At 42.9% G+C, this 23,436-nt stretch overlaps 1 protein-coding gene and 18 non-coding genes across 22 annotated transcripts in view; 10 read left to right on the top strand and 9 right to left on the bottom strand.

Moving 5' to 3' along the window:
- DHFR (dihydrofolate reductase) overlaps window positions 1-2,123 on the bottom strand; it is a 61,238-nt gene extending 59,115 nt beyond the window's left edge. Inside the window, exon 1 of one of the 4 annotated variants that reach the window (XM_032973879.2) lies at window positions 2,030-2,123. The gene's annotated coding sequence lies outside the window, so the exon portion shown is untranslated. Of the gene's footprint in view, window positions 1-1,058; window positions 1,080-1,996 lie in introns of those variants that run through there. The other 3 variants (XM_032973877.2, XM_032973884.2, XM_032973876.2) reach the window with 3 other exon arrangements.
- A 2,867-nt stretch (window positions 2,124-4,990) lies between these two features.
- TRNAP-AGG (transfer RNA proline (anticodon AGG)) lies at window positions 4,991-5,063 on the bottom strand. Its single transcript has one exon. It is a non-coding gene; the product is annotated as a tRNA-Pro (tRNA).
- A 131-nt stretch (window positions 5,064-5,194) lies between these two features.
- Window positions 5,195-5,283, top strand: TRNAY-GUA (transfer RNA tyrosine (anticodon GUA)). Its single transcript is given in 2 exon segments — window positions 5,195-5,231; window positions 5,248-5,283. It is a non-coding gene; the product is annotated as a tRNA-Tyr (tRNA).
- Window positions 5,284-5,936: 653 nt separating this feature from the next.
- Window positions 5,937-6,025, top strand: TRNAY-GUA (transfer RNA tyrosine (anticodon GUA)). Its single transcript is given in 2 exon segments — window positions 5,937-5,973; window positions 5,990-6,025. It is a non-coding gene; the product is annotated as a tRNA-Tyr (tRNA).
- Window positions 6,026-7,215: 1,190 nt separating this feature from the next.
- On the bottom strand, window positions 7,216-7,288 carry TRNAR-ACG (transfer RNA arginine (anticodon ACG)). The gene has a single exon. It is a non-coding gene; the product is annotated as a tRNA-Arg (tRNA).
- Window positions 7,289-9,014: 1,726 nt separating this feature from the next.
- Window positions 9,015-9,103, top strand: TRNAY-GUA (transfer RNA tyrosine (anticodon GUA)). Its single transcript is given in 2 exon segments — window positions 9,015-9,051; window positions 9,068-9,103. It is a non-coding gene; the product is annotated as a tRNA-Tyr (tRNA).
- Window positions 9,104-9,553: 450 nt separating this feature from the next.
- On the bottom strand, window positions 9,554-9,626 carry TRNAR-ACG (transfer RNA arginine (anticodon ACG)). Its single transcript has one exon. It is a non-coding gene; the product is annotated as a tRNA-Arg (tRNA).
- Window positions 9,627-12,611: 2,985 nt separating this feature from the next.
- On the top strand, window positions 12,612-12,697 carry TRNAY-GUA (transfer RNA tyrosine (anticodon GUA)). Its single transcript is given in 2 exon segments — window positions 12,612-12,648; window positions 12,662-12,697. It is a non-coding gene; the product is annotated as a tRNA-Tyr (tRNA).
- Window positions 12,698-13,147: 450 nt separating this feature from the next.
- On the bottom strand, window positions 13,148-13,220 carry TRNAR-ACG (transfer RNA arginine (anticodon ACG)). The gene has a single exon. It is a non-coding gene; the product is annotated as a tRNA-Arg (tRNA).
- Window positions 13,221-13,473: 253 nt separating this feature from the next.
- Window positions 13,474-13,563, top strand: TRNAY-GUA (transfer RNA tyrosine (anticodon GUA)). Its single transcript is given in 2 exon segments — window positions 13,474-13,510; window positions 13,528-13,563. It is a non-coding gene; the product is annotated as a tRNA-Tyr (tRNA).
- A 2,158-nt stretch (window positions 13,564-15,721) lies between these two features.
- Window positions 15,722-15,794, bottom strand: TRNAR-ACG (transfer RNA arginine (anticodon ACG)). The gene has a single exon. It is a non-coding gene; the product is annotated as a tRNA-Arg (tRNA).
- A 252-nt stretch (window positions 15,795-16,046) lies between these two features.
- Window positions 16,047-16,136, top strand: TRNAY-GUA (transfer RNA tyrosine (anticodon GUA)). The gene is given in 2 exon segments: window positions 16,047-16,083; window positions 16,101-16,136. It is a non-coding gene; the product is annotated as a tRNA-Tyr (tRNA).
- A 1,177-nt stretch (window positions 16,137-17,313) lies between these two features.
- On the bottom strand, window positions 17,314-17,386 carry TRNAR-ACG (transfer RNA arginine (anticodon ACG)). The gene has a single exon. It is a non-coding gene; the product is annotated as a tRNA-Arg (tRNA).
- Window positions 17,387-19,114: 1,728 nt separating this feature from the next.
- Window positions 19,115-19,203, top strand: TRNAY-GUA (transfer RNA tyrosine (anticodon GUA)). Its single transcript is given in 2 exon segments — window positions 19,115-19,151; window positions 19,168-19,203. It is a non-coding gene; the product is annotated as a tRNA-Tyr (tRNA).
- A 446-nt stretch (window positions 19,204-19,649) lies between these two features.
- On the bottom strand, window positions 19,650-19,722 carry TRNAR-ACG (transfer RNA arginine (anticodon ACG)). The gene has a single exon. It is a non-coding gene; the product is annotated as a tRNA-Arg (tRNA).
- Window positions 19,723-19,974: 252 nt separating this feature from the next.
- On the top strand, window positions 19,975-20,064 carry TRNAY-GUA (transfer RNA tyrosine (anticodon GUA)). The gene is given in 2 exon segments: window positions 19,975-20,011; window positions 20,029-20,064. It is a non-coding gene; the product is annotated as a tRNA-Tyr (tRNA).
- Window positions 20,065-20,716: 652 nt separating this feature from the next.
- Window positions 20,717-20,805, top strand: TRNAY-GUA (transfer RNA tyrosine (anticodon GUA)). The gene is given in 2 exon segments: window positions 20,717-20,753; window positions 20,770-20,805. It is a non-coding gene; the product is annotated as a tRNA-Tyr (tRNA).
- A 446-nt stretch (window positions 20,806-21,251) lies between these two features.
- TRNAR-ACG (transfer RNA arginine (anticodon ACG)) lies at window positions 21,252-21,324 on the bottom strand. Its single transcript has one exon. It is a non-coding gene; the product is annotated as a tRNA-Arg (tRNA).
- A 252-nt stretch (window positions 21,325-21,576) lies between these two features.
- TRNAY-GUA (transfer RNA tyrosine (anticodon GUA)) lies at window positions 21,577-21,666 on the top strand. Its single transcript is given in 2 exon segments — window positions 21,577-21,613; window positions 21,631-21,666. It is a non-coding gene; the product is annotated as a tRNA-Tyr (tRNA).
- The last annotated feature ends 1,770 nt before the right edge of the window (window positions 21,667-23,436 follow it).

The following is a 23,436-nucleotide window of genomic DNA, read 5'->3' as shown; positions in this document are numbered from 1 at the left end:
GCATTCAAATAAATAAAGACCACCGTCAACATTTTATTGGAGCCGGTCACTGACATTCGCTCAAATATGTTTTCATGGTGACCCAACAAAGACAACTGCAGTGCATTTCTTCAAGAACTGATGACGATTACGGTTTTTTTTTTACACAATTTTACACGTTTTTTTGCGTGTTAATTTACACGTTTTTGCGTGTTAATTAACACGTTTTTTTGCGTGTTTCTTCACACGTTTTTTGCGTGTTTATTTACACGTTTTTTGCGTGTTTATTTACACGTTTGTTGCGTGTTTATTTACACGTTTTTTGCGTGTTTATTTACGTTTTTTGCGTGTTTATTTACACGTTTTTTGCGTGTTTATTTACACGTTTTTTGCGTGTTTATTTACGTTTTTGCGTGTTTCTTTACACGTTTTTTGCGTGTTCATTTACACGTTTTTTGCGTGTTTATTTACACGTTTTTTGCGTGTTTATTTACACGTTTGTTGCGTGTTTATTTACACGTTTTTTGCGTGTTTATTTACACGTTTTTTGCGTGTTTATTTACACGTTTTTGCGTGTTTATTTACACGTTTTTTGCGTGTTTATTTACACAATTTTTGCGTGTTTATTTACACGTTTTTGCGTGTTTCTTTACACGTTTTTTGCGTGTTCATTTATACGTTTTTGCGTGTTTATTTACACGTTTTTTGCGTGTTTATTTACACGTTTGTTGCGTGTTTATTTACACGTTTTTTGCGTGTTTATTTACACGTTTTTTGCGTGTTTATTTACACGTTTTTGCGTGTTTATTTACACGTTTTTTGCGTGTTTATTTACACATTTTTTGCGTGTTCATTTACACGTTTTTTGCGTGTTTATTTGGAACCTTAGGTGAGAGCTGGGCAAGCGTGAAAGGGCGAAGTGGGGTGGGTGCGCAGCACATCTAAGGAGTAAAAAATGAAAATCAAAACAATGAATGCACACAACTCCGTAAAAACCCCGTTCGTAGTGAATGAGGAAAATTAATTCTAGCACACAACAACCCCGACAGCTGACAACGTTAACATGAACCGGGCCACACAGAGAGCAGGAGCGAGTTGAATTGTGGTCTGATGATGATGATGATCATCATCGGCCCGCCGCATCTCACCAACACACCTCGCCACGCTGCTGCGCGCCGGTCGTCGAAGTCCCGTGGAAGTCCAGGACCCGGCGCGGATATTAAACATAGAAAATAAAAAAACATAGAAAATAAAAAACGAAAGCGCCACCCCGATGTTGGCCGCGGCGGAAACTGCGATCGGCTTCTTGTTCGGAATTTCAACAGCGCGGGTGCGCTAACCGAAGCGCCACCGCTCTCGCCCAGCAGCGGACATTCGCGATTTGCACGCCTGCTGTGTACAGTGTGCAACACCGCCGCTACACGTGCTTGTAACTGATTGCGTTTGAGCTGCTGTATAATTAGTGGAGCGTCGCTGTCGCTCGCGAGTTAATCGACCCCCCTTATAAACTCGTGCACAGCGCACGTGCCTTCGTCCAGCAGTGGACTTGCAAAGGGATTCTCAATTGTGAATGTTATCATTACTTTTGGCCTATAATACTAAGGCGAACGGTTCACGATTCGCATAACGCAACGGCTACATAAACCACGGCTACAACCCCCCACCCCCTTCCGAAGGTACAGTGATAAAAGACAACTTTGGAAACTAAAGTTTGAAGTTCCTGAGCACGGATATATGGCAACCGGACAACGTCGATTGCAACGTGCCTCAAACACCACCCAACAAACAGCAGCGGGCTTTACAACAAAAGAGGCAAAACACCGAGCCGACGTTGTGAACATGAACATACGCAGTGCGAAACACCGCGGGTACAGTACGCATTTCAGCGGGAAATAAACTTTTACAACGCAAACCGCATCACGCGCGTTATATTTTGCTCACCAGCACCCGTGACAACAGTCTTTTATAATATATCTGTGTGTCTGTGTGTGTGTAAAACAAGATGCACTACTTGTACCGTACGACGAGAGTTCGTGAAAGCTGTCCGTACCGCAGATTTTGGGGACGGGAAATTTTCTGGGTTGACGGCGTTGGCGGGAAAGGCGACTGCGATCAGTTGAACGAGCCTCGCCCCTCCCCCCTTGCTTCGCCCCGCCCCCTCTTGCGTCGCCCCTCCCCCCTTGCTTCGCCCCTCCCCCCTTGCTTCGCCCCTCCCCCCCTTGCTTCGCCCCTCCCCCCCTTGCTGCGCCCCTCCCCCCTTGCTTCGCCCCCCCTGCTTCGCCCCTCCCCCCCTTTGCTTCGCCCCTCCCCCCTTGCTTCGCCCCTCCCCCCCTTGCTTCGCCCCTCCCCCCCTTGCTTCGCCCCTCCCCCCCTTGCTTCGCCCCTCCCCCCCTTGCTTCGCCCCTCCCCCCCTTGCTGCGCCCCTCCCCCCTTGCTTCGCCCCTCCCCCCCTTGCTTCGCCCCTCCCCCCCTTGCTTCGCCCCTCCCCCCCTTGCTTCGCCCCTCCCCCCCTTGCTTCGCCCCTCCCCCCCTTGCTGCGCCCCTCCCCCCCTTGCTTTGCCCCTCCCCCCTTGCTTCGCCCCCCCCCCTTGCTTCGCCCCTCCCCCCTTTGCTTCGCCCCTCCCCCCCTTGCTTCGCCCCTCCCCCCCTTTGCTTCGCCCCTCCCCCCCTTTGCTTCGCCCCTCCCCCCTTGCGTCGCCCCTCCCTCCTTGCTTCGCCCCTCCCCCCTTGCGTCGCCCCTTTCCCACCCTTGCTTCGCCCCCCCTGGCTTCGCCCCCCCCTTGCTTCGCCCCCCTCTTGCGTCGCCCCCCCCCCTTGCTTCGCCCCCCTCTTGCGTCGCCCCCCCTTGCTTCGCCCCCCCTTGCTTCGCCCCTCTCCCCCCTTGCTTCGCCCCCCTCCCCCCTTGCTTCGCCCCACGTGACCCACAGCAAATGAACCCCAACAAATCGAGAGAGGACATCGCTAGATGTCGCTACAGGAGACGTTTAAGACTGCAGCGTGCAGCGGTCCCCCAAACCTTTTTGGCACCAGGGACCGGTTTCGTAGAAGACGATTTTTTTCACGGACCTGGGGTGTTGGGGGTGGTGGTCCATCATTGGGTCTTTTCCCCTTTTCAAAGAAGCTCCCAGCGACGTTTGTTATTTTACTCATTTTGGCTACTAGGGGTTAGCTTTGTGGGCTTACCAAAACTGTGACTCACCGCTCTGCTCTTGCTGCTGTGCGGCCCGGTTCCTCACAGGCCACGGACCGGGGGTTGGGGACCCCTGTAATTTAGAGCAGCTCAAAAACATCACCCGTGGGGGAACATCGCCAATGATTGCAACGAGTTAGGTTCCAGAAGGTCTGTTCGTAAGTCGATTTGTTCGTAAGTCTCAACTTTACAACTGTCAATTCCAAACATGGTGTACGGCATGTACACTCAATGGCTTTAAACGTCGTATACTCTCCTGTAGATGTAGATGCCACTGGTTCTTCATGTTCTGTAGATATAGATGCCAATGTTTCTTCATGTTCTGTAGATGTAGATGCCACTGGTTCTTCATGTTCTGTAGATGTAGGTGCCACTGGTTCGTTATGTTCTGTAGATGTAGATGCCACCGGTTCTTCATGTTCTGTAGATGTAGATGCCACTCGTGTTCTGTAGATGTAGATGCCACTGGTTCTTCGTGTTTTGCAGATATAGATGCCACTGGTTCTTCATGTTCTGCAGATGTAGATGCCACTGGTTTTTCATGTTCTGCAGATGTAGATGCCACTGGTTCTTCGTGTTTTGCAGATGTAGATGCCACTGGTTCTTCATGTTCTCCAGATGTCACCACCGCCATCTATTGCGGTTAAATCAAATCCTCCAATATTCTGCGCTGTGGGTTAGGCACCAATGGGGCACATGAGGAAAGTCTCTTTTGTGGCAAACCTGTGCTTAAAATTCACAAAAAGAACAGGACATTAGTAGTTTTGTCAGATGGTTTTCTACAGATTCTTTGATTTTGACTTGGGGGAGCTGGCTTCTTTTCTCATGGTGGTCTGCAAACTTTTCCAATTTCTTGTTAAATGACCCATGCCTTTTTAACAAATGGCCACATAGATTCAGAAATTCATATCGATAGACGTTTTCTTTGCAAATGTTAATTTAAAAAATCACCCACATTCACCATATAATCTTTTAAATCAGGCCATTCCTCACATGTTGCGCCTTTAAATACTCTTCATAAAGACAGAATAAAAAAGATGCATTCACACGTCACGCAAATAAAACACACAGCCACGAGCCAGGCAGGAGTCGAATCTACAATCTTTTTATACGTAGTCAGACGCGTTATCCATTGCACCACTTGCCCCATGTTACTTCGCTTTTGTCAGACCTGTCTGTACAGTAACTGTGGCTCTGTAAGCACTGGGTGCAGGTTTGATTCTCCATTGTTACTGGTGTATGTCGTAGTAGTAAAGTTATCGAATATCTTACAGGGTTCTTTTGATAGCTCAGTTGGTAGAGTGGAGGACTGTAGTTGGGTTTTGGTTGGGTTGTGGTTGAAATCCTTAGGTTGCTGGTTCAGCTTGAAGGAGGTTGATTTATTTTCACCAAATTCTGAAATTATTGTTCAAACAATGAAGTCTCAACACGCCTGACGTGTGCGTGAGAAAAGTGTCTTTTGTGGCAAACCTGGGCTTAAAATTCATAAAAAGAACAGGACATTAGTAGTTTAGTCAAATGGTTTTCTACAGATTCATTGATTTTGACTTGGTGGATCTGGCTTCTTTTCTCATGGTGGTCTGAAAACTTTTGCAATTTCTTGTTTAATGACCCATGCCTTTTTAACAAATGGCCACATAGACTCAGAAATTCACGTCGATAGACGTTTTCTTTGCAGATGTTAATTTAAAAAAATCACCCACATTCACCATATTTTCGTTTAAGTCAGGCCATTCCTCACATGTTGCGCTTTGAAATACTCTTGAGAAAAACGTAATAAAAAAGAAAGCATTCACACATCACGCTAATAAAACACAGCCACGAGCCAGGCAGGAGTCGAACCTACAATCTTCTGATCCCTAGTCAAACGCGTTATCCATTGCGCCACTGGCCCCAAGTTCTTTAGCTCTTGCCAGACCTGTCTGTATAGTAACTGTGGCTCTGTAAGCACTGGGTGCAGGTTTGAGTCTACATTGCTACCGGTGTATGTAGTAGCAGTGAAGTGATAGACGCTCTTACAGGGTTCCTTCGATAGCTCAGTTGGTAGAGCGGAGGACTGTAGTTGGTTTGTGGTGGAAATCCTTAGGTCGCTGGTTCGACTCCGGCTCGAAGGAGGTTTATTTATTTTCACCAAATTATGCAATTATTGTTCAAACAATGAAGCCTCAACGTGCCTGACGTGCACATGAGGAAAGTGTTTTTTGTGGCAAACCTCGGCTTAAAATTCACAAAAAGAACAGGACATTAGTAGTTTAGTCAGATGGTTTTTTACAGATTCTTTGATTTTGACTTGGGGGATCTGGCTTCTTTTCTCATGGTGGTCTGCAAACTTTTCCAATTTCTTGTTTAATGACCCATGCGTTTTTTAACAAATGGCCACGTAGATTCAGAAATTCACATCGATAGACGTTTTCTTTGCAAATGTTAATTTAAAAAATCAACCACATTCACCATGTTTTCGTTGAAATCAGGCCATTCCTCACATGTTGCGCCTTTAAATACTCTTCATAAAGACAATAAAAAAACATGCATTCACACATCACGCAAATTAAACCCACAGTAACGAGCCCGGCAGGAGTCGAACCTACAATCTTCTGATCCGTAGTCAGACGCGTTATCCATTTCACCACACTCCCCATGTTCCTTAGCTTGTGTCAGACCTGTCTGTACAATAACTGTGGCTCTGTAAGCACTGGGTGCAGGTTTGAGTCTACATTGCTACTGGTGTATGTAGTAGTCGTGAAGTGATAGATTATCGTTTAGGGTTCCTTCGATAGCTCAGTTGGTAGAGCGGAGGGCTGTAGTTGGTTTGTGGTGGAAACCCTTAGGTCGCTGGTTTGACTCCGGCGTGAAGGAGGTTGATTGATTTTCACCAAATTATGAAATTATTGGTCAAATAATGAAGTCTCAACGCGCCTTATGTGCACATGAGGAAAGTCTCTTTTGTGGCAAACCTGGGCTTAAAATTCACAAAAAAACAGGACATTAGTAGATTAGTCAGATGGTTTTCTACAGATCCTTTGATTTTGACTTGGTGGATCTGGCTTCTTTTCTCATGGTGGTCTGCAAACTTTTGCAATTTCTTGTTTAATGACCCAAGCCTTTTTAACAAATGGCCACATAGATTCAGAAATTCACGTCGATAGACGTTTTCTTTGCAAATGTTAATTAAAAAATCACCCACATTCACCATATTTTCGTTTAAATCAGGCCATTCCTCACATGTTGCGCCTTGAAATACTCTTGAGAAAGACGGAATAAAAAGATGCATTCACACGTCACGCTAATCAAACACACAGCCACGAGCCAGGCAGGAGTCGAACCTACAATCTTCTGATCCGTAGTCAGACGCGTTATCCATTTCACCACACTCCCCATGTTCCTTAGCTGTTGTCAGACCTGTCTGTACAATAACTGTGGCTCTGTAAGCGCTGGGTGCAGGTTTGATTCTACATTGCTACTGGTGTATGTAGTAGCAGTGAAGTGATATACGATCTTCCAGGGTTCCTTCGATAGCTCAGTTGGTAGAGTGGAGGACTGTAGTTGGATTGTGGTGGAAATCCTTAGGTCGCTTGTTCGGCTCCGGCTCGAAGGAGGTTTATTTATTTTCACCAAATAATGCAATTATTTTTCAAACAATGAAGCCTCAATGTGCCTGACGTGCTCATGAGGAAAGTGTTTTTTGTGGCAAACCTGCGCTTAAAATTCACAAAAAAGAACAGGACATTTGTAGTTTTGTCAGATAGTTTTCTACAGATTCTTTGATTTTTACTTGGTTGATCTGGCTTCTTTTCTCATGGTTGTCTGCAAACTTGTCCAATTTCGCGTTTAATGACCCATGCATTTTTAACACATAGTCACATAGATTCAGAAATTCACGTCGATAGACGTTATCTTTGCAAATGTTAATAAAAAAAGTCACCCACATTCACCATATAATATTTTAAATCAGGCCATTCCTCACATGTTGCGCCTTTAAATACTCTTTATAAAGACAGAATAAAAAAGATGCATTCACAACATCACCCGTATAAAACACACAGCCACGAGCCAGGCAGGAGTCGAACCTACAATCTTCTGATCCGTAGTCAGACGCGTTATCTATTGCGCCACTGGCCCCATATACCCCAGCTCTTGTCAGACCTGTCTGTACGGTAACTGTGGCTGTGTAAGCGCTGGGCGCAGGTTTGACTCTACATTGCTACTGGTGTATATAGTAGTAGTGAAGTGATAGACTATAAATTTTGATTTAAAGCTTTCGTGACTGCAGTGATTCATATTCTTGGTCCTTTCGGTAAAGTCACGTTATTGTTTCCCTTCAACGTGACTTTTCCGAAAGAACCAATAATATGATAGACTATCGTACAGGGGTCATTTGATAGCTTAGTTGGTAGAGCGGAGGACTGTAGTTGATGCGTAGGTGGAAATCCTTAGGTCGCTGGTTTGACTCCGGCTCGAAAGAGGTTGATTTATTTTCACCAAAATTATGAATTTGTTGCTCAAACAATGAAGTCTCAACGCGCCTGACGTGCACATTTGGAAAGTGTCTTTTGTGGCAAACCTGGGCTTAAAATTCACAAAAAGAACAGGACATTAGTAGTTTTGTCAGATGGTTTTCTACAGATTCTTGAATTTGACTTGGTTGATCTGGCTTCTTTTCTCATGGTTGTCTGCAAGCTTATCTAATTTCTTGTAATAACCCATGCCTTTTTACCAAATGGCCACATAGATTCAGAAATTCACATCGATAGACGATTTCTTTGCAAGTGTCACTTACATTCACCATATTTTCGTTTAAATCAGGCCATTCCTCACATGTTGCGCCTTTCAATACTCTTTTTAAAGACAGAATAAAAACGATGCATTCACAACATCACGCGTATAAAACACACATGCACGAGCCAGGCAAGAGTCGACCTTACAATCTTCTGATCCGTAGTCAGACGCGTTATCCATTGCGCCACTGGCCCCATATTCCTCAGGTCTTGTCAGACCTGTCTGTACAATAACTGTGGCTGTGTAAGTGCTGGGTGCAGGTTTGAGTCTACATTGCTACTAGTGTATGTAGTAGTGGTAGTGAAGTGATAGACTATCGTTCAGGGTTCGTTCGATAGCTCAGTTGGTAGAGAGGTGGGCTGTAGTTGGTTTGTGGTGGAAACCCTTAGGTCGCTGTTTCGACTCTGGCGCGAAGGAGGTTGATTTATTTTCACCAAATTATGAAATTATTGGTCAAATAATGAAGTCTCAACGCGCCTGACGTGTACGTGAGTAAAGTGTCTTTTGTGGCAAACCTGGGCTTAAAATTCACAAAAGAACAGGACATTAGGAGTTTAGTCGGATGGTTTTCTACAGATTCGTTGATTTTGACTTGGTGGATCTGGCTTCTTTTCTCATGGTTGTCTGCAAACTTGTCCAATTTCTCGTTTAATGACAAATGCCTTTTTAACACCTAGCCACATAGATTCAGAAATTCACATCGATAGACGTTATCTTTGCAAGTGTTAATTAAAAAAATCACCCACATTCACCATATTTTCGTTTAAATCAGGCCATTCCTCACATGTTGCGCCTTTAAGTACTATTTAGAAAGACAGAATAAAAAAGATGCATTCACACGTCACGCTAATAAAACACACAGCCACGAGCCAGGCAGGAGTCGATCCTACAATCTTCTAATCCGTAGTCAAACGCGTTATCCATTGCGCCACTGGCCCCAAGTTCTTTTGTGCTTGCCAGACCTGTCTGTATAGTAACTGTGGCTCTGTAAGCACTGGGTGCAGGTTTGAGTCTACATTGCTACTGGTGTATGTAGTAGCAGTGAAGTGATATACGACCTTACAGGGTTCCTTCGATAGCTCAGTTGGTAGAGCGGAGGACTGTAGTTGGTTTGTGGTGGAAATCCTTAGGTCGCTGGTTCGACTCCGGCTCGAAGGAGGTTGATTTCATTTTCACCAAATTATGAAATTATTGGTCAAATAATGAAGTCTCAACGCGCCTGACGTGTACGTGAGTAAAGTGTTTTTTGTGGCAAACCTGGGCTTAAAATTCACAAAAGAACAGGGCATTAGGAGTTTAGTCGGATGGTTTTCTACAGATTCGTTGATTTTGACTTGGTGGATCTGGCTTCTTTTCACATGGTTGTCTGCAAACTTGTCCAATTTCTCGTTTAATGACAAATGCCTTTTTAACACATAGCCACATAGATTCAGAAATTCACATCGATAGACGTTATCTTTGCAAATGTTAATTAAAAAAATCACCCACATTCACCATATAATCTTTTAAATCAGGCCATTCCTCACATGTTGCGCCTTTAAATACTCTTTATAAAGACAGAATAAAAAAGATGCATTCACAACATCACGCGTATAAAACACACAGCCACGAGCCAGGCAGGAGTCGAACCTACAATCTTCTGATCCGTAGTCAGACGCGTTATCCATTGCGCCACTGGCCCCATATTCCTCAGGTCTTTTCAGACCTGTCTGTACAGTAACCGTGGCTGTGTAAGCGCTGGGTGCAGGTTTGACTCTACATTGCTACTGGTGTATATAGTAGTAGTGAAGTGATAGTCTATAAATTTTGATTTAAAGCTTTCGTGACTGCAGTGATTCATATTCTTGGTCCTTTCGGTAAAGTCACGTTATTGTTTCCCTTCAACGTGACTTTACCGAAAGAACCAATAATATGATAGACTATCTCACAGGGGTCCTTTGATAGCTTAGTTGGTAGAGCGGAGGACTGTAGTTGATGCGTAAGTGGAAATCCTTAGGTCGCTGGTTTGACTCTGGCTCGAAAGAGGTTGATTCATTTTCACCAAAATTATGAATTTGTTGTTCAAACAATGAAGCCTCAACGTGCCTGACGTGCACATAAGGAAGTGTTTTTTGTGGCAAACCTGGGCTTAAAATTCACAAAAAGAACAGGACATTAGTAGTTTTGTCAGATAGTTTTCTACAGATTCTTTGATTTTTACTTGGTTGATCTGGCTTCTTTTCTCATGGTTGTCTGCAAACTTGTCCAATTTCTCGTTTAATGACGCATGCCTTTTTAACACAGAGCCACATAGATTCAGAAATTCACATCGATAGACGTTATCTTTGCAAATGTTAATTAAAAAAGATCACGCACATTCACCGTATAATATTTTAAATCAGGCCATTCCTCACATGTTGCGCCTTTTAATACTCTTTTTAAAGACAGAATAAAAAAAGATGCATTCACAACATCACGCGTATAAAACACACAACCACGAGCCAGGCAGGAGTCGAACCTACAATCTTCTCATCCGTAGTCAGACGCGTTATCCCTTGCGCCACTAGCCCCATATACCTCACCTCCTGTCAGACCTGTCTGTATAGTAACTGTGGCTGTGTAAGCGCTGGGTGCAGGTTTGAGTCTACATTGCTACTGGTGTATGTAGTAGTAGTGAAGTGATAGACTATCGTTCAGGGTTCTTTCGATAGCTCAGTTGGTAGAGAGGTGGGCTGTAGTTGGTTTGTGGTGGAAACCCTTAGGTCGCTGTTTCGACTCTGGCGCGAAGGAGGTTGATTTATTTTCACCAAATTATGAAATTATTGGTCAAATAATGAAGTCTCAACGCGCCTGACGTGTACGTGAGTAAAGTGTCTTTTGTGGCAAACCTGGGCTTAAAATTCACAAAAGAACAGGACATTAGGAGTTTAGTCGGATGGTTTTCTACAGATTCTTTGATTTTGGCTTGTGGATCTGGCTTCTTTTCTCATGGTGGTCTGCAAACTTTTGCAATTTCTTGTTTAATGACCCATGCCTTTTTAACAAATGGCCAAAGAGATTCAGAAATGCACATCGATAGACGTTTTCTTTGCAAGTGTTAATTAAAAAAATCACCCACATTCACCATATTTTCGTTAAATCAGGCCATTCCTCACATGTTGCGCCTTGAAATACTCTTGAGAAAGACATAATAAAAAAGAAAGCATTCACACGTCACGCTAATAAAACACACAACCACGCGCCAGGCAGCAGTCGAACCTTCATTCTTCTGAACCATAGTCAGACGCGTCATCCATGGCGTCACTGGCCCCCAATGCCGCAGCTCTTGTCAGACTTGTCTGTACAGTAACTGTGGCTGTGTAAGCACTGGGTGCAGGTTTGAATCTGAATTGCTACTGGTGTATGTGTCATGAGATATTGACATCTACTGTTTGGTAAAGGGTAGCATGGGTACAGGCACCATTAAAACCATTATCCAATCCTCAAAGGGGAATGAATACGGTAAAGGGTAGGACCGGCCGAGAAACTCCGAGAACCGGCTAGAAAGTTCCACAAGAGGGCGATGCCAGAAGCGGAGCGTAGCCGCGCCGGCGAGAATGTAATCGGAGGCGTGTGAAGTTTTGGGTCCGGACTGCGTCGCTGCTTGCCGTCATCTCTCTCCTTCGTTCGGCCACGTGGCGGATCTCTGGCAAAGCTTCACCGCCCTCCCTGGCACGCCGTCAGCCAGCAGCGAGACCGGAAGCGGACAGGCAGAACCAGCCGTGTGGTCAACCGTGTGTGTAGTCTGTAGAACGTAACATCTAAGTGTGTACCTGGAGAGGACGCCGACAACGTTGGCCTGTGCCTGGCCGTTCGTGGAATAAATTAGAGTGCCCTCTCCACGACGTGTCGTGGAAGTCGCTCATTACATGTACTAGCAGTGAAGTGATGGCTCAGTTGGTAGAGCGGAGGACTGGTAGAGCGGAGGACTGTAGTTGGTTGTGGTTGAAATCCTTAGGTTGCTGGTTTGACTCTGGCTCGAAGGAGGTTGGTTTATGCTTCACCAATTTTATGCCAAATTATGACATTATTCATACAATGAAGTCTCAACGCGCCTGACGTGCACATTTGGAAAGTGTCTTTTGGGCCAAACGTGGGCTTAAAATTCACAAAAAGAACAGGACATTAGTAGTTTAGTCAGATGGTTTTCGACAGATTCTTTGATTTTGACTTGGTGGATCTGGCTTATTTTCTCATGGTTGTCTGCAAACTTGTCCAATTTCTCATTTAATGACCCATGCCTTTTTAACACCTAGCCACATAGATTCAGAAATTCACATCGATAGACGTTATCTTTGCAAGTGTTAATTTAAAAAATCACCCACATTCACCATATTTTCGTTTAAATCAGGCCATTCCTCACATGTTGCGCCTTTAAGTACTATTTAGAAAGACAGAATAAAAAAGATGCATTCACACGTCACGCTAATAAAACACACAGTCACGAGCCAGGCAGGAGTCGAACCTACAATCTTCTGATCCGTAGTGAAACGCGTTATCCATTGCGCCACTGGCCCCAAGTTCTTTAGCTCTTGCCAGACCTGTCTGTATAGTAACTGTGGCTCTGTAAGCACTGGGTGCAGGTTTGAGTCTACATTGCTACTGGTGTATGTAGTAGCAGTGAAGTGATATACGATCTTTCCGTGTTCCTTCGATAGCTCAGATGGTAGAGCGGAGGACTGTAGTTGGGTGGTGGTAATCCTTAGGTCGCTGGTTCGACTCCGGCTCGAAGGAGGTTTATTTATTTTCACCAAATTATGCAATTATTTTTCAAACAATGAAGCCTCAATGTGCCTGACGTGCACATGTGGAAAGGGTTTTTTGTGGCAAACCTGGGCTTAGAATTCAGAAAAATAACAGGACATTTGTAGTTTTGTCAGATAGTTTTCTACAGATTCTTTGATTTCTACTTGGTTGATCTGGCTTCTTTTCTCATGGTTGTCTGCAAACTTGTCCAATTTCTCGTTTAATGACCAATGCCTTTTTAACACATAGCCACATAGATTCAGAAATTCACATCGATAGACGTTATCTTTGCAAATGTTAATTAAAAAAATCACCCACATTCACCATATAGTCTTTTAAATCAGGCCATTCCTCACATGTTGCGCCTTTAAATACTCTTTATAAAGACAGAATAAAAAAGATGCATTCACAACATCACGCGTATAAAACACACAGCCACGAGCCAGGCAGGAGTCGAACCTACAATCTTCTGATCCGTAGTCAGACGCGTTATCCATTGCGCCACTGGCCCCATATTCCTCAGGTCTTGTCAGACCTGTCTGTACAGTAACTGTGGCTGTGTAAGCGCTGGGTGCAGGTTTGACTCTACATTGATACTGGTGTATGTAGTAGTAGTGAAGTGAAAGACTATAAATTTTGATTTAAAGCTTTCGTGACTGCAGTGATTCATATTCTTGGTCCTTTCGGTAAAGTCACGTTATTGTTTCCCTTCAACGTGACTTTACCGAAAGAACCAATAATGTGATAGACTATCTTACGGGGTTCCTTCGATAGCTTAGTTGGTAGAGCGGAGGACTGTAGTTGATGCGTAGGTGGAAATCCTCAGGTCGCTGGTTTGACTCCGGCTCGAAAGAGGTTGATTTATTTTCACCAAAATTATGAATTTGTTGTTCAAACAATGAAGTCTCAACGCGCCTGACGTGCACATGAGGAAAGTGTTTTTTGTGGCAAACGTGGGCTTAAAATTCACAAAAAGAACAGGACATTACCCTTTCTGGATGTCTTAATTAAAAGGAGACATGATGGTTCAATGAGCCACTCTGTCTACAGGAAAGCTACCCATACAGATGCTTACTTGAAACCGGATTCCCACCACCATCCATCCCAGAAGAACTGCCTCATCAAGACTCTATACCATAGAGCCCAATGCATTTCCGACCAGGAACACATTACCAGTGAACTCAAGCACGTACACCAGGCTCTCAGGGCTAATGGCTACTCCGACTACACAATCCGCAAAGCCATCACTCCAGTCATGAAGAAGGATCCTCTTGTGGAGCCACTCAAAACCATCACCTTACCCTACATTGCAGGGGTCACTAAAAAGATCTCCAAAATCCTGAATAAACACAAGATCCAGGTCCGATTCAACACAGTACACAAAATCCGTGATTTAGTTCCATCTGTAAAAGATGCTCTTCCAGACATACAGTACCCGGGCGTTTACAAACTAAAGTGCCTCTGTGGTAGTAGCTACATTGGAGAAACCAAAAGACATATCTCGGACGCATCCGCGAACATAAAGCAGACTTGAAACACGGTAAGACGAACTCCTCTGCCGTGGCAGATCACTGTTACAATTCAGTGGGCTCACATGACATTGACTTCTCCAAGACGGAGGTTCTTTGCAAACCAACTGGCTACCATGAGAGATTCGTTCATGAGGCCATTCACATATACAAGCACAGAGACAATTTCAACCGAGAAGATGGATTCAGGCTTAGTAACCACTGGAAAGATGTGTTAAATCATTTATGTTCTTAATTAATTGTAATTTTACGATGACCTTCAGACCGCAGCTCTTTCGCCAGCATTGCCTCTTAATACCTCTCACACCACGGTTAATGGTATGGTTTACAACATGGAGTATACTAGGGCTTCGCAGCTGTCTCTCTCCCCCTCCTCTGTTCCGACCATGGACGAACTCGTCCGTCTGAACGGGGCCCGTAGCTATCCGTGGTACGGAAATTTGAGGGTAAGAATCCACCCATTTTTTCGCCATATAGCATTGTGATATATAACGACTTATGGTTGGTAGCTTAGCTGATTGGAGAATATAGAGTTTATTGATAACATGAAGGTAATTTATATTTTAGTTTTTATTGGTTCACTATATAGTACTGTGAATAGCTCAGATTTGTAGTCATTTCTGTGACCAGTCACCAGCAAATCACCCAGTTATTTCAATGCTAAATTCGCCTAGTTATTTCAATGCTAAATTCTCCTGTTTTGATTTGTACTAAGTGCCTCGGTGAATGTGTATGCTCTGACTTCAACGTAACTATTTCTGTAGCAGTTACAAGCGAATGCCTTAATTTAGATATTTCAATGCTAAATTCTATGCTAATTCCTTTTAACAATGGGTGCCTCTGCGGATGTGTATGCTTTAACTTTTAACATAGCTATTTCTGTGACCAGTCACAAGCTAATCATTCAGCCTTTTCAATGCTACATTTTATGCTAATTCCTTCGTCAAGGCTCTTTGTTCCTCTCACACAGCTTAAAAGCCGTGATCTGAACGTGGCTCTCTCACTCCAGCGCTGTCCTACCAGACAGTCTCGCTCCCTTCACCTGATGAAGGCCGCTTGTGTTGTGGCCGAAACGTCGTGAGAATATTATTGTGTTATTTTATTTTATCAATTTATTATTTTATTCTCATTCTACGTGACTTTACCGAAAGAACCAAAGAAGAGGACATTAGTAGTTTTGTCAGATGGTTTTCTACAGATTCTTTGATTTTGACTTGGTTGATCTGGCTTCTTTTCTCATGGTTGTCTGCAAGCTTATCTAATTTCTTGTAATGACCCATGCCTTTTTAACAAATGGCCACATAGATTCAGAAACTCACATCGATAGACGTTATCTTTGCAAATGTTAATTTTAAAAATCACCCACATTCATATAATATTTTAAATCAGTCCATTCCTCACATGCTGCGCCTTTTAATACTCTTCATAAAGACAGAATAAAAAAGATGCATTCACAACATCACGCTAATAAAACACACAGCCACGAGCCAGGTAGGAGTCGAACCTACAATCTTCTGATCCGTAGTCAGACGCGTTATCCATTGCGCCACTGGCCCCATATTCTCAGGTCTTGTCAGACCTGTCTGTACAGTAACTGTGGCTGTGTAAGCGCTGGGTGCAGGTTTGACTCTACATTGCTACTGGTGTATGTAGTAGTAGTGAAGTGATAGACTATAAATTTTGAATTAAAGCTTTCGTGACTGCAGTAATTCATATTCTTGGTCCTTTCGGTAAAGTCACGTTATTGTTTCCCTTTAACGTGACTTTACCGAAAGAGCCAATAATGTGATAGACTATCGTACGGGGTTCCTTCGATAGCTCAGTTGGTAGAGCGGAGGACTGTAGTTGATGCGTAGGTGGAAATCCTCAGGTCGCTGGTTTGACTCCGGCTCGAAAGAGGTTGATTTATTTTCACCAAAATTATGAATTTATTGTTCAAACAATGAAGTCTCAACGCGCCTGACGTGCACATTTGGAAAGTGTCTTTTGGGCCAAACGTGGGCTTAAAATTCACAAAAAGAACAGGACATTAGTAGTTTTGTCAGATGGTTTTCTACAGATTCTTTGATTTTGACTTGGTTGATCTGGCTTCTTTTCTCATGGTTGTCTGCAAGCTTATCTAATTTCTTGCAATGACCCATGCCTTTTTAACAAATGGCTACATAGATTCAGAAATTCACATCGATAGACGATTTCTTTGCAAGTGTCACTTACATTCACCATATTTTCGATTAAATCAGGCCATTCCTCACATGTTGCGCCTTTTAATACTCTTTTTAAAGACAGAATAAAAACAAGATGCATTCACAACATCACGCGTATAAAACACACATGCACGAGCCAGGCAGGAGTCGAACCTACAATCTTATGATCCGTAGTCAGACAGGTTATCCATTGCGCCACTGCCCCCATATCCCTCAGTTCTTGTCAGACCTGTCTTTACAATAACTGTGGCTGTGTAAGCGCTGGGTGCAGGTTTGAGTCTACATTGCTACTGGTGTATGTAGTAGCAGTGAAGTGATAGACGATCTTCCAGGGTTCCGTCGATAGAGCAGTTGGTAGAGTGGAGGACTGTAGTTGGTTTGTGGTGGAAACCTTAGGTCGCTGGTTCGACTCCGTCTCGAAGGAGGTTTTTTTATTTTCACCAAATTATGCAATTATTGTTCAAACAATGAAGCCTCAATGTGCCTGACGTGCACATGAGGAAAGTGTTTTTTGTGGCAAACCTGGGCTTAAAATTCACAAAAAGAACAGGACATTAGTAGTTTAGTCAGATGGTTTTCTCCAGATTCTTTGATTTCTACTTGGTTGATCTGGCTTCTTTTCTCATGGTTGTCTGCAAACTTGTCCAATTTCTCGTTTAATGACCCATGCTTTTTTAACACCTAGCCACATAGATTCAGAAATTCACATCGATAGACGTTATCTTTGCAAATGTTAATTTTAAAAATCAACCACATTCACCATATTTCGTTTAAATCAGGCCATTCCTCACATGTTGCGCCTTTAAATACTCTTTATAAAGACAATAAAAAAGATGCATTCACAACATCACGCGTATAAAACACACAGCCACGAGCCAGGCAGGAGTCGAACCTACAATCTTCTGATCCGTAGTCAGACGCGTTATCCATTGCGCCACTGGCCCCATATTCCTCAGGTCTTGTCAGACCTGTCTGTACAGTAACTGTGGCTGTGTAAGCGCTGGGTGCAGGTTTGACTCTACATTGATACTGGTGTATGTAGTAGTAGTGAAGTGAAAGACTATAAATTTTGATTTAAAGCTTTCGTGACTGCAGTGATTCATATTCTTGGTCCTTTCGGTAAAGTCACGTTATTGTTTCCCTTCAACGTGACTTTACCGAAAGAACCAATAATATGATAGACTATCTTACAGGGGTAATTTGATAGCTTAGTTGGTAGAGCGGAGGACTGTAGTTGATGCGTAGGTGGAAATCCTTAGGTCGCTGGTTTGACTCCGGCTCGAAAGAGGATGATTTATTTTCACCAAAATTATGAATTTGTTGTTCAAACAATGAAGTCTCAACGCACCTGACGTGCACATTTGGAAAGTGTTTTTTGTTGCAAACCTGGGCTTAAAATTCACAAAAAGAACAGGACATTAGTAGTTTTGTCAGATGGTTTTCTACAGATTCTTTGATTTTGACTTGGTTGATCTGGCTTCTTTTCTCATGGTTGTCTGCAAGCTTATCTAATTTCTTGTAATGACCCATGCCTTTTTAACAAATGGCCACATAGATTCAGAAATTCACATCGATAGACGATTTCTTTGCAAGTGTCACTTACATTCACCATATTTTCGTTTAAATCAGGCCATTCCTCACATGTTGCGCCTTTTAATACTCTTTTTAAAGACAGAATAAAAAACGATGCATTCACAACATCACGCGTATAAAACACACATGCACGAGCCATGCAGGAGTCGAACTTACAATCTTCTGATCCGTAGTCAGACGCGTTATCCATTGCGCCACTGGCCCCATATTCCTCAGGTCTTGTCAGACCTGTCTGTACAATAACTGTGGCTGTGTAAGTGCTGGGTGCAGGTTTGAGTCTACATTGCTACTAGTGTATGTAGTAGTGGTAGTGAAGTGATAGACTATCGTTCAGGGTTCGTTCGAAAGCTCAGTTGGTAGAAAGGTGGGCTGTAGTTGGTTTGTGGTGGAAACCCTTAGGTCGCTGTTTCGACTCTGGCGCGAAGGAGGTTGATTTATTTTCACCAAATTATGAAATTATTGGTCAAATAATGAAGTCTCAACGCGCCTGACGTGTACGTGAGTAAAGTGTCTTTTGTGGCAAACCTGGGCTTAAAATTCACAAAAGAACAGAACATTAGGAGTTTAGTCGGATGGTTTTCTACAGATTCGTTGATTTTGACTTGGTGGATCTGGCTTCTTTTCTCATGGTTGTCTGCAAACTTGTCCAATTTCTCGTTTAATGACAAATGCCTTTTTAACACCTAGCCACATAGATTCAGAAATTCACATCGATAGACGTTATCTTTGCAAGTATTAATTTAAAAAATCACCCACATTCACCATATTTTCGTTTAAATCAGGCCATTCCTCACATGTTGCGCCTTTAAGTACTATTTAGAAAGACAGAATAAAAAAGATGCATTCACACGTCACGCTAATAAAACACACAGCCACGAGCCAGGCAGGAGTCAAACCTACAACCTTTTGATTCGTAGGGAAACGCGTTATCCATTGCGCCACTGGCCCCAAGATCTTTAGCTCTTGCCAGACCTGTCTGTATAGTAACTGTGGCTCTGTAAGCACTGGGTGCAGGTTTGAGTCTACATTGCTACTGGTGTATGTAGTAGCAGTGAAGTGATAGACGATCTTACAGGGTTCCTTCGATAGCTCAGTTGGTAGAGCGGAGGACTGTAGTTGGTTTGTGGTGGAAAGCCTTAGGTCGCTGGTTCGACTCCGGCTCGAAGGAGGTTGATTTATTTTCACCAAATTATGAAATTATTGGTCAAATAATGAAGTCTCAACGCGCCTGACGTGTACGTGAGTAAAGTGTCTTTTGTGGCAAACCTGGGCTTAAAATTCACAAAAGAACAGGACATTAGCAGTTTAGTCGGATGGTTTTCTACAGATTCGTTGATTTTGACTTGGTGGATCTGGCTTCTTTTCTCATGGTTGTCTGCAAACTTGTCCAATTTCTCGTTTAATGACAAATGCCTTTTTAACACCTAGCCACATAGATTCAGAAACTCACATCGATAGACGTTATCTTTGCAAATGTTAATTTTAAAAATCACCCACATTCATATAATATTTTAAATCAGTCCATTCCTCACATGCTGCGCCTTTTAATACTCTTCATAAAGACAGAATAAAAAAGATGCATTCACAACATCACGCTAATAAAACACACAGCCACGAGCCAGGTTGGAGTCGAACCTACAATCTTCTGATCCGTAGTCAGACGCGTTATCCATTGCGCCACTGGCCCCATATTCTCAGGTCTTGTCAGACCTGTCTGTACAGTAACTGTGGCTGTGTAAGCGCTGGGTGCAGGTTTGACTCTACATTGCTACTGGTGTATGTAGTAGTAGTGAAGTGATAGACTATAAATTTTGAATTAAAGCTTTCGTGACTGCAGTAATTCATATTCTTGGTCCTTTCGGTAAAGTCACGTTATTGTTTCCCTTTAACGTGACTTTACCGAAAGAGCCAATAATGTGATAGACTATCGTACGGGGTTCCTTCGATAGCTCAGTTGGTAGAGCGGAGGACTGTAGTTGATGCGTAGGTGGAAATCCTCAGGTCGCTGGTTTGACTCCGGCTCGAAAGAGGTTGATTTATTTTCACCAAAATTATGAATTTATTGTTCAAACAATGAAGTCTCAACGCGCCTGACGTGCACATTTGGAAAGTGTCTTTTGGGCCAAACGTGGGCTTAAAATTCACAAAAAGAACAGGACATTAGTAGTTTAGTCAGATGGTTTTCGACAGATTCTTTGATTTTGACTTGGTGGATCTGGCTTCTTTTCTCATGGTTGTCTGCAAACTTGTCCAATTTCTCGTTTAATGACAAATGCCTTTTTAACACCTAGCCACATAGATTCAGAAATTCACATCGATAGACGTTATCTTTGCAAATGTTAATTTAAAAAATCACCCACATTCATATAATATTTTAAATCAGTCCATTCCTCACATGTTGCACCTTTTAATACTCTTTTTAAAGACAGAATAATAAAGATGCATTCACAAATTAACACGTATAAAACACACAACCACGAGCCAGGCAGGAGTCGAACCTACAATCTACAGATCCGTAGTCAGACGCGTTATCCATTGCGCCACTGGCCCCAAGATCTTTAGCTCTTGCCAGACCTGTCTGTATAGTAACTGTGGCTCTGTAAGCACTGGGTGCAGGTTTGAGTCTACATTGCTACTGGTGTATGTAGTAGCAGTGAAGTGATAGACGATCTTACAGGGTTCCTTCGATAGCTCAGTTGGTAGAGCGGAGGACTGTAGTTGGTTTGTGGTGGAAAGCCTTAGGTCGCTGGTTCGACTCCGGCTCGAAGGAGGTTGATTTATTTTCACCAAATTATGAAATTATTGGTCAAATAATGAAGTCTCAACGCGCCTGACGTGTACGTGAGTAAAGTGTCTTTTGTGGCAAACCTGGGCTTAAAATTCACAAAAGAACAGGACATTAGCAGTTTAGTCGGATGGTTTTCTACAGATTCGTTGATTTTGACTTGGTGGATCTGGCTTCTTTTCTCATGGTTGTCTGCAAACTTGTCCAATTTCTCGTTTAATGACAAATGCCTTTTTAACACCTAGCCACATAGATTCAGAAACTCACATCGATAGACGTTATCTTTGCAAATGTTAATTTTAAAAATCACCCACATTCATATAATATTTTAAATCAGTCCATTCCTCACATGCTGCGCCTTTTAATACTCTTCATAAAGACAGAATAAAAAAGATGCATTCACAACATCACGCTAATAAAACACACAGCCACGAGCCAGGTAGGAGTCGAACCTACAATCTTCTAATCCGTAGTCAGACGCGTTATCCATTGCGCCACTGGCCCCATATTCTCAGGTCTTGTCAGACCTGTCTGTACAGTAACTGTGGCTGTGTAAGCGCTGGGTGCAGGTTTGACTCTACATTGCTACTGGTGTATGTAGTAGTAGTGAAGTGATAGACTATAAATTTTGAATTAAAGCTTTCGTGACTGCAGTAATTCATATTCTTGGTCCTTTCGGTAAAGTCACGTTATTGTTTCCCTTTAACGTGACTTTACCGAAAGAGCCAATAATGTGATAGACTATCGTACGGGGTTCCTTCGATAGCTCAGTTGGTAGAGCGGAGGACTGTAGTTGATGCGTAGGTGGAAATCCTCAGGTCGCTGGTTTGACTCCGGCTCGAAAGAGGTTGATTTATTTTCACCAAAATTATGAATTTATTGTTCAAACAATGAAGTCTCAACGCGCCTGACGTGCACATTTGGAAAGTGTCTTTTGGGCCAAACGTGGGCTTAAAATTCACAAAAAGAACAGGACATTAGTAGTTTAGTCAGATGGTTTTCGACAGATTCTTTGATTTTGACTTGGTGGATCTGGCTTCTTTTCTCATGGTTGTCTGCAAACTTGTCCAATTTCTCGTTTAATGACAAATGCCTTTTTAACACCTAGCCACATAGATTCAGAAATTCACATCGATAGACGTTATCTTTGCAAATGTTAATTTAAAAAATCACCCACATTCATATAATATTTTAAATCAGTCCATTCCTCACATGTTGCACCTTTTAATACTCTTTTTAAAGACAGAATAATAAAGATGCATTCACAAATTAACACGTATAAAACACACAACCACGAGCCAGGCAGGAGTCGAACCTACAATCTACAGATCCGTAGTCAGACGCGTTATCCATTGCGCCACTGGCCCCATATACCTCAGCCCTTGTCAGACCTGTCTGTAACTGTGGCTGTGTAAGCGCTGGGTGCAGGTTTGACTCTACATTGCTACTGGTGTATGTAGTAGTAGTGAAGTGATAGACTATACATTTTGATTTAAAGCTTTCGTGACTGCAGTGATTCATATTCTTGGTCCTTTCGGTAAAGTCACGTTATTGTTTCCCTTCAACGTGACTTTACCGAAAGAACCAATAATGTGATAGACTATCTTACAGGGTTCCGTCGATAGCTCAGTTGGAAGAGCACAGGACTGTAGTTGATGCGTAGGTGGAAATCCTCAGGTCGCTGGTTTGACTCCGGTTCGAAAGAGGTTGATTTATTTTCACCAAAATTATGAATTTGTTGTTCAAACAATGAAGTCTCAACGTGCCTGACGTGCACATTTGAAAAGTGTCTTTTGGGCCAAACGTGGGCTTAAAATTCACAAAAAGAACAGGACATTAGTAGTTTAGTCAGATGGTTTTCGACAGATTCTTTGATTTTGACTTGGTGGATCTGGCTTCTTTTCTCATGGTTGTCTGCAAACTTGTCCAATTTCTCGTTTAATAACAAATGCCTTTTTAACAAATGGCCAAAGAGATTCAGAAATGCCATCGATAGACGTTTTCTTTGCAAATGTTAATTTAAAAAATCAACCACATTCACCATATTTTCGTTTAAATCAGGCCATTCCTCACATGTTGCGCCTTTAAATACTCTTTAAAGAGACAGAATAGAAAAGATGAATTCACACGTCACGAGAATAAAACACACAGCCACGAGCCAGGCAGGAGTCGAACCTACAAACATCTAATCCGTAGTCAAACGCGTTATCCATTGCGCCACTGACCCCAAGCTCCTTAGCCCTTGTCAGACCTGTCTGTATAGTAACTGTGGCTGTGTAAGCGCTGGGTGCAGGTTTGAGTCTACATTGCTACTGGTGTGTGTAGTAGCAGTGAAGTGATAGACTATAAATTTTGATTTAAAGCTTTCGTGACTGCAGTGATTCATATTCTTGGTCCTTTCGGTAAAGTCACGTTATTGTTTCCCTTCAACGTGACTTTTCCGAAAGAACCAATAATATGATAGACTATCTTACAGGGGTCCTTTGATAGCTTAGTTGGTAGAGCGGATGACTGTAGTTGATGTGGAGGTGGAAATCCTCAGGTCGCTGGTTTGACTCCGGCTCGAAAGAGGTTGATTCATTTTCACCAAAATTATGAATTTGTTGTTCAAACAAT

The sequence above is a fragment of the Petromyzon marinus genome, chromosome 52 (genome assembly GCF_048934315.1).
Source record: "Petromyzon marinus isolate PM22_M1 ecotype Great Lakes invasive population chromosome 52, UKy_Petmar_22M1.pri1.0, whole genome shotgun sequence".
NCBI classification, from domain to species: domain Eukaryota; kingdom Metazoa; phylum Chordata; class Hyperoartia; order Petromyzontiformes; family Petromyzontidae; genus Petromyzon; species Petromyzon marinus.
This window is presented reverse-complemented; position numbering and strand designations above follow the sequence as displayed.